The 7220-nt window shown below is 40.5% G+C and overlaps 1 long non-coding RNA gene across 4 annotated transcripts in view; it reads left to right on the forward strand.

Annotated features, from left to right (window-relative positions):
* The window catches only part of LOC310685408, a 35494-nt gene extending 29073 nt beyond the window's left edge, over positions 1-6421 (forward strand). For 2 of the 4 annotated variants that reach the window (XR_014515203.1, XR_014515206.1), the window contains exons 5-8: positions 2249-2423; positions 3222-3352; positions 5160-5265; positions 6250-6421. This is a non-coding gene — a long non-coding RNA (uncharacterized lncRNA). Of the gene's footprint in view, positions 1-2248; positions 2424-3221; positions 3353-3543; positions 3704-5159; positions 5266-6249 lie in introns of all 4 variants that reach the window. The other 2 variants (XR_014515204.1, XR_014515205.1) reach the window with 2 other exon arrangements.
* Positions 6422-7220: the final 799 nt, after the last annotated feature.

Here is a 7220-nt window from a genome sequence, read left to right on the forward strand (position 1 = left end):
CTGATCCATTTTTTATTTTTGCAGAACCCCTTTAGGGTATTTTCCATGCACTCTCTGTTTACACTGCATTCAGTTTAAGAATAAACTTGTTTTATAACTTCTTGGGTTTGGATCAATCTTTTAACCACTATGCGTAGGGCACTCTTGTTTCTCAGATCCTTCTGTTTTTATAACTCAAAGGAACCCTAATTAAAGAGGGAGGGAAGCAAGCTAGCATGATTACCTTTGAAACAAGCTTTTGCAATGCAGAAGGAGAGAACGGAAGAGACAACCTTTAATCCTGGGCAAAGGAAACAAAGAGGATAATTTCTCAGAGGATGGGGGGACTGTTATGGGTCCAGGAAGGAAAGAGAGGAATTGTAATGCTGGCTAAGGGAGCAGGACCAAGGAGGAACTGACAGAGAAGGAGGCTAATGATAGAACCACTTTCAGAATGCAAGACAGTCTTTGAACTAGGGGAACAGGAAAAAACCCTTCCTGTTTCTAGAACCCTAAAACTTTCTTGCAATGCTGCTACATCAGAGGGAAAAATGGCTGTAAGGAGGAGGGGAAACATTGGAGCTCCCCTCTTCTGCTGGTCTGCAAGTCCCCCTTGGCTAAGTGTATGTGTGTGTGTGTTTCTGCCTGCCTGCTTGCCTGCTTGCCTGCCTGTCTGTGAGAGAGATATCTGTGTGCATGTGGCCACTTCCACTTAGGCCACACCAGCTGCTGGCATGCAGCCCTCAGAGGGATGGCCATCTCTCAATGTGGCCCTCAGGCTTTAAAAAAGGGGGGAGCTGCCCCTGCTCTAAGCTTTAGAGACCAGCAATGCATCAGCAGAAAACGTAAGCCAGATAAACCTGCTCATGTAAGCTGTCAAGCAATGTAAACAGTAGAATGCTGGTGGAGGGAACTTGCTCAACAGCTCATCATCTATTAAAAGAAAAATCACAAGTTTTTTGTGTGTAGGTTGGCCATTGGCACATTGTCAGAAACAATTCATAGATACGTTCACAAGTCAGATTTCAAGGCAATAAAGCAATGAAGAAGGCAAGAGGGACAGGATAACCTGGTGCCATGGAAACCTGTGGCTGACTAAGATCAGATGCTCCTCATATGGTTGCACACAGGGCTTGCAGTTTTAGCCTGTTGAACAAATAAGGTTGAAGAAATGCTTACCAGACCTTGCAACACTTCGAGAGCCAAATTGGATGTTACAAGAAGCATTGAACTGCTACTGCTGCTGCTGCTGCTGCTGCTGCTGCTGCTATTTATTCCCTTGCTCTTATTTCACTGCAGCAGCTGATACAAGCAATGAATGACATGCCATCATTGTGCTGTGCATCTTCCTCTCCCTGCCTGCACCCTCCGAGGATACAGCATGGGGTCAGGGAGGAGAGGAGTGTGTGGTGACATGCTGTTTGTATTTGACTTAAAAACAAGAGGGAGCAAAGAGTAGGGAATGGAGGAGACATTTGGTTTCACTTCTCATTTAAAGGCAAATCTACCTAATTCGCACTTTCTGAACCAATACAGTGGTACCTCAGGTTAAGTACTTAATTCGTTCCGGAGGTCTGTACTTAACCCGAAACTGTTCTTAACCTGAAGCACCACTTTAGCTAATGGGGCCTCCTGCTGCTGCCGCGCCACCGAAGCCTGATTTCTGTTCTTATCCTGAAGCAAAGTTCTTAACCTGGAGCACTATTTCTGGGTTAGCGGAGTCTGTAACCTGAAGCGTATGTAACCTGAGGTACCACTGTACAAAGACCAAAACACAACCATCCTTTGAGATTTGCATTTATCTCAATTTTGCCATGCAGTTCCCAGCCAAGTAACAGGTGCAAAAATGCATACATGGGGGTAAAGGGTCCATAAACATGCATATATTAGTGAAAATAACATACAATTGTGCATTTTTTTAAGGGAGATCACTTTGCAAAAATATGTATATTAGGAAACATTGTATATGAATGTGTATATTAGGAGAAATTCTCAGTAAAATGCTGGTGATTTTCATGAGGAGGAGGAGAAAAATCACAAAGTGTGGAAATGTGAAGAACTGCACTTAAAGATGGGAAGAATGAGAAACTGAGAGAAACCAAATCTGACACATTTCACTCATCCCTAGCAAAGAGAGAGTTCTGAATCTCTCCTTTGATGTTCCTCTGTCCTCCAAATGGTGTGGAGTTAAAGAGGTAGAACTTTGGATGAGGGAGTACTAGAGACTTGGATTTTCTTTCTACTATGTGCTTTATTTGCAAATATGCAGGGATAACATACGTGGAGGCAAAGAGCCATGCTGCAAAGTAGCATATCCACAATTCCACATTGGACCCCTGCAGGTGAAAAGATCACGACACTGGGGATATAGTACCTGAACATTTCAGAACACTGTGTAAATGAATATAGTAGCCAACATACAAATGCCTTTTTAACAGAAGCAGGTAGGTAATATTTATCATAACTACAACAGGTATAGTCGATTCTTAATTCATTTCCTATGAGGCTAAATCAATGTTCAAAAGCTAAAGTTAAGACTCCACATTAATTTTGCAGGAAGATAAATGATTGCTCAGGTTAATCATATCAACCCCCCGTTTCACCAGCTGCCACAGATTAATAGTTTAAAAAAATTAAAGCACAAATGACTTTGTCACCTTCATTGGTGAAAAATGACTTACTCAGTCTAAAATTATATTCTAATGGGTTTAAATAAAAAAAGAGCAAATGTTACCTTTCAAATGAGACCTGAGACCTCCATTTTGACAAAATAAAAGAGATAGTGCAAATTCAGGGGCCAGCTACATTTTTAAGACCACAACAATAAAAAAATAAAATAGAGTAAATGACCAAATTGGACTTGAAAATGACTATACATTTCTACAGATTTTAATTTTCTTCATCTGAATATAAATGTAGCCAGGATTATTTACATGTGGCCTTCTCATTCTTGACCAAGAGTTTTGTGGAAATACTAAATGAAAGGGAATTCTGAAATTAATTTGTCTGAGGCAGGGCTGTCCATATGTTATCAGACTCCAGCACCCACCAGCCACAGCCAGCATAGCCAATGGTCAGGCGGGTTGAAAGTTGTGGTTCAGCAACATCTGAAGTCCCACAGGTTCCCCACCCCTGGTTTAAGGGAATACAGGAATATACAGCTATAGCTCATCATGGGTATTTACCATGGAACTTCCACTTTGATGATGATTATAAAATCTTTATCATCTTCCTCCTTCTAGCAGTGTGTGTGTTAAGGAACTGTTCCCATTTTGTAGAAGGGTAAATGATAGTTTACCATTTCCATTGTAAAGACATTGAGGATGAGAGAAAATGCCACACCCAAAGGCCACTCTGTAGATTCATGACGCAGGTGAGAACAATAATCTGCTCCGTTGGATGAACTGTTCTTTAAAACATGCCAAAGCCTGTCTGGGTATAAACTCAAAGCTTAAACTACCTAGATGTTGTTTCTCCATTTTTCACCTTGTTTAGCTACCTCAGAGACCCATGTACACATTCTCAGTATGATTCATTGCCAGAAATAACACTTCATCTTTTCAGAGGTTCAGATGCCACAATCTGATACACCCACTTATCTGGAAGTCAGCCCATTGAACCAAATGGAACTTACTTCTGACATCTTTATTTTGCAAAGTTCAGCTGTCCCTACACTTATCAGAGTTCAGTTGCCACCTGACTTTATCTATGAATAAGAACCCAGGTGAGGCCAATTTTGAACTGAAAAATGTTTAGGGGGTGCAAGGGTTAAGATGCCTTCCCAGACTGTGTTTCAATTTAGAGAGAGAGAGAGAGTAGCATCACAAAATGTCTAAAGTTTGTCCCTAAGCTTGACTTTTCAGGGTGGTGAAAGTTCAATCGGGGCCCTTATAATGGCCAAATACTGCTATGAGGCTTTAGTTTACTTTTGTTGTTGTTTTTATAATTGATATCATGACACAGGCAGGGGATGGGGAAGAAACACAGCCATGGTTCAAAATTCGTACTTCTCTGAATTTTGCAATGCAGTTCCATGGCCAAGAGTTTTGTACAGAATTCCAAATACTAGAGTAAAGTGTACACAAAAATGCATACACTCATAAAAGTAGCATGCACAATTGCTTTATGCAAGGTGAAATTGCTTTGCAAAGATGTGCATATTATGATAAATTTGCTCTAAAATGCTGAAGAGGACTTTATTTAAAAAATCACAAACTGATGAGGAAGTGTGGAGAACTGAGGGGAAATGAAGAACTGAGAGAAACAAAAATTGGCAGATTCACCCATCCCTAAACTTGGAACACCTCAGATAAGGCAGAAAGGAATGAATGGCAAGAATAAGCTCCTCAGACAGGAAATCTAGTTACTTCACTAGGGATAGAACAATATTCTAGGCTTCACAAACAAATATTCATGTTATTCCTGATTCAGCAGTGAGGGGAAATTCAGCTCCTCTCCCCCCCCCCCACCCCCATTCCTGCTGTTCCAGTTGGAACTGATTTTCATCAAGTTATCACATCAAGCAGTGATAGAAATATTCATGATATCCTGAAGTGGCATATTACATTAAAATATTTCAAAGTGACTGGCCTGGTTGATCATCAATAAGAGGAAAACGTATTGACGAAGGCCTACAACTAATGCTGCCTTTTATAAATATCCTGCCAGACAAATAATGGCTCTCAATGGATTCTGATGTGATGTACAGTTTTAAAGTAAATGCTATATTGCCAAGAGGCTCAAAGGAAACTGCCACCACAGTACAGTGGGCTGACTAATAGGATTTTAGTTTATCTTCCCTACCACAGAGATTCAGCAAAAGACTCAGTGCCCCCAAGTTGAATGTAGATTGATCCATCAGATTCACTGAGATGCCAAAACCTCCAGGTAAAATGCTACAGGTAAACAGATGAGGAAAGTTTGCTGGTGATTCTCTTAGACAAAAGAGCCGCAGAGAAAAATGCCTTAAAACCCTGGTTGTGCTGAGACTTGGAAATACATTTCCATGAAGCCTAAATGGAACCACTGAAATGGTAGATTTGCCTTTTTTTCCTCCTGATTATTCACTGCCAAATGTAAAACACTCATTTCATCCTCTTAATAGTGACTCAGTATAACATTGTAAAGGCTGTCTGCTGGTTCTCAATTGGTTCCAAATTGTACAGTCTATTTCTTTTCAGATTCTTACAGTATGTTCAGAATTTAAATAGACAGTCACACAAAGATGGATTTCTTCCTGTCAAAACCCTGTGGTTTTTGAACTTATGAACACACTGTTATTCTGAGGTAAGTTTCTAGTCTAGCCCCAAAAGCTGTTCTTGGTGCAGGATAAAGGGGCTCAAATCACACACTGTGAGGTAAAATAATTTGTCACCTGGTGATACTCAGGACATCTGAAAAGGCTCATGAGACCTGAGTGACTCTTGCATAGGAAGGGACCATATAATTTATCCTGCCCATCCTGTGTCTTCAGCCAGACATTACTGGAGCAGGAATGGAAATTAGTTCCTATGCCAGTAATGTATAAATTGAGCTTCTATCTTCAGTCAAGGAAAGGAGGAGAGGAATGACTGCCTCTACATTACACTCTGATGTCAAATTTTGTCATGCAAAAGAACATTACATCATATTGCTTCTGAGTCCATAAATAGCCAAGTCCAACACCATTCTGAGTTTGAATTTATTGTATACTTCTACAGATGTGCATTATACAATGACATTATATAGGATTCGGCAAATTCTGAATATACACCTGGTCTTTGACACTTAAGAGGTATTTTAAGGACCACCTCTATTTTTGTGACTGTAATCTTCATAATTATGAGTTTCTACATTGATTTTAATGTTACATTTTTAGGACCTTAGGGTGAAAGGCAGGTGAAGAAGAAGATATTCAAAAACAGCTAGTGTTGACTACTGAGGAGTTCCCATGGTGCTAGCTAACCATAAGACTCCAGATCCAAATGTGTGACAACAAACCTACTCTCCATGATAGGATGTTGCATTACTCCTCCTTTGGGAGAGCAATAGAGTTGGGCTCCAAAACTCATATAAATTAAATAGAAATGGAAGCACAATTGCTATATTCCTGCCCTTCGAAGCTGAAAGCAGGACTATGATTAAATAATTGAACTGTCTCACCTTGTGCAGTCATGTTAAATTCCAACAGCCTGGAACAATTAATCTTTATATTGGTCTTTCCTGCCCTGCCATATGCATTCTTGTGCTCAAACAGTTTAAAAAAATCTTTTGTTGCTTGACTCTTTGTAGATGAGTGTGTGAGAGAGACAAATCATGGAAAAACTGAAACCAAGTAGATATGAGAAACCCGCAAGAAAGATAAGAGCACAACAACAACACTGGCCATTTATAAGCCAGGATTTCCAGTGCTGTAGGGACTTCAAAACTCATTCAACTGAACACACGTGGAAGCCCCTTCTAGATCTTTTAACTTCAGCAGGTAAACACCTAAAGAGGGCTTATGATGAAAACTGGCTCAGGAAACAGTCAGTGCATCACAGGGGCATTATCTTCCCTTTATCTTTAGCCCCATTGTTACTCTTCTTGACCTTATGAAATAGGCCTCAAAGCAACATTAAGCAAGGTAGATGACATGTTAAGGGCATTACACTGTAATTTATGGTAGAATGGAAACACTGCAGTGTGTGATAAATGCAGGAAGAAGCAGGAAACCAACTATGTCTTCTTACATCCTGAGAGTAGAGGTGTGCCCATTGCCCCAACCCTGCCATCGCATCCGCTACTGGCTCAGTCCCACTTCCATCCATGCATGGGAGGGGAAGTCTGTAAAAGGAACCCTGTGTGGCACATATAGGCATGATCTGACTTCCAAATCATGGAGAGAGCCTTTTGTACATGACAAGATTCCCTTCACACCCATGCTCAGAAATGGAGACAAAACGCTTAAGACCCAACTGCCGTGTGTTCAGCCTGTTCAGTTACTCATTTGTCTGAGCACCTGGTATTAGCATCACTGCATATACCGAAGCCAAAAAGAGAAATCGTGCCCTTTCCTGTTTTTAATGATTTCTAAATAAAACAGTTCCTAACATAGACATTTCCAGCACGATCATTAATTAAGCATGGACAGAGGCGGCTCATCAGAATTCACAGCTTGTCTTGATCTCACCATCACATGCAAACAGACTGATCCTCATTAAGACTTATTTGTACTGTAAATATACTTTTAAATTATGCCCGAAGTTGGAAGGTACAGGCAC

Source organism: Podarcis tiliguerta (genome assembly GCF_965153285.1).
Source record: "Podarcis tiliguerta genome assembly, chromosome: 9".
In the NCBI taxonomy this organism is placed as follows: Eukaryota; Metazoa; Chordata; class Lepidosauria; order Squamata; family Lacertidae; genus Podarcis; species Podarcis tiliguerta.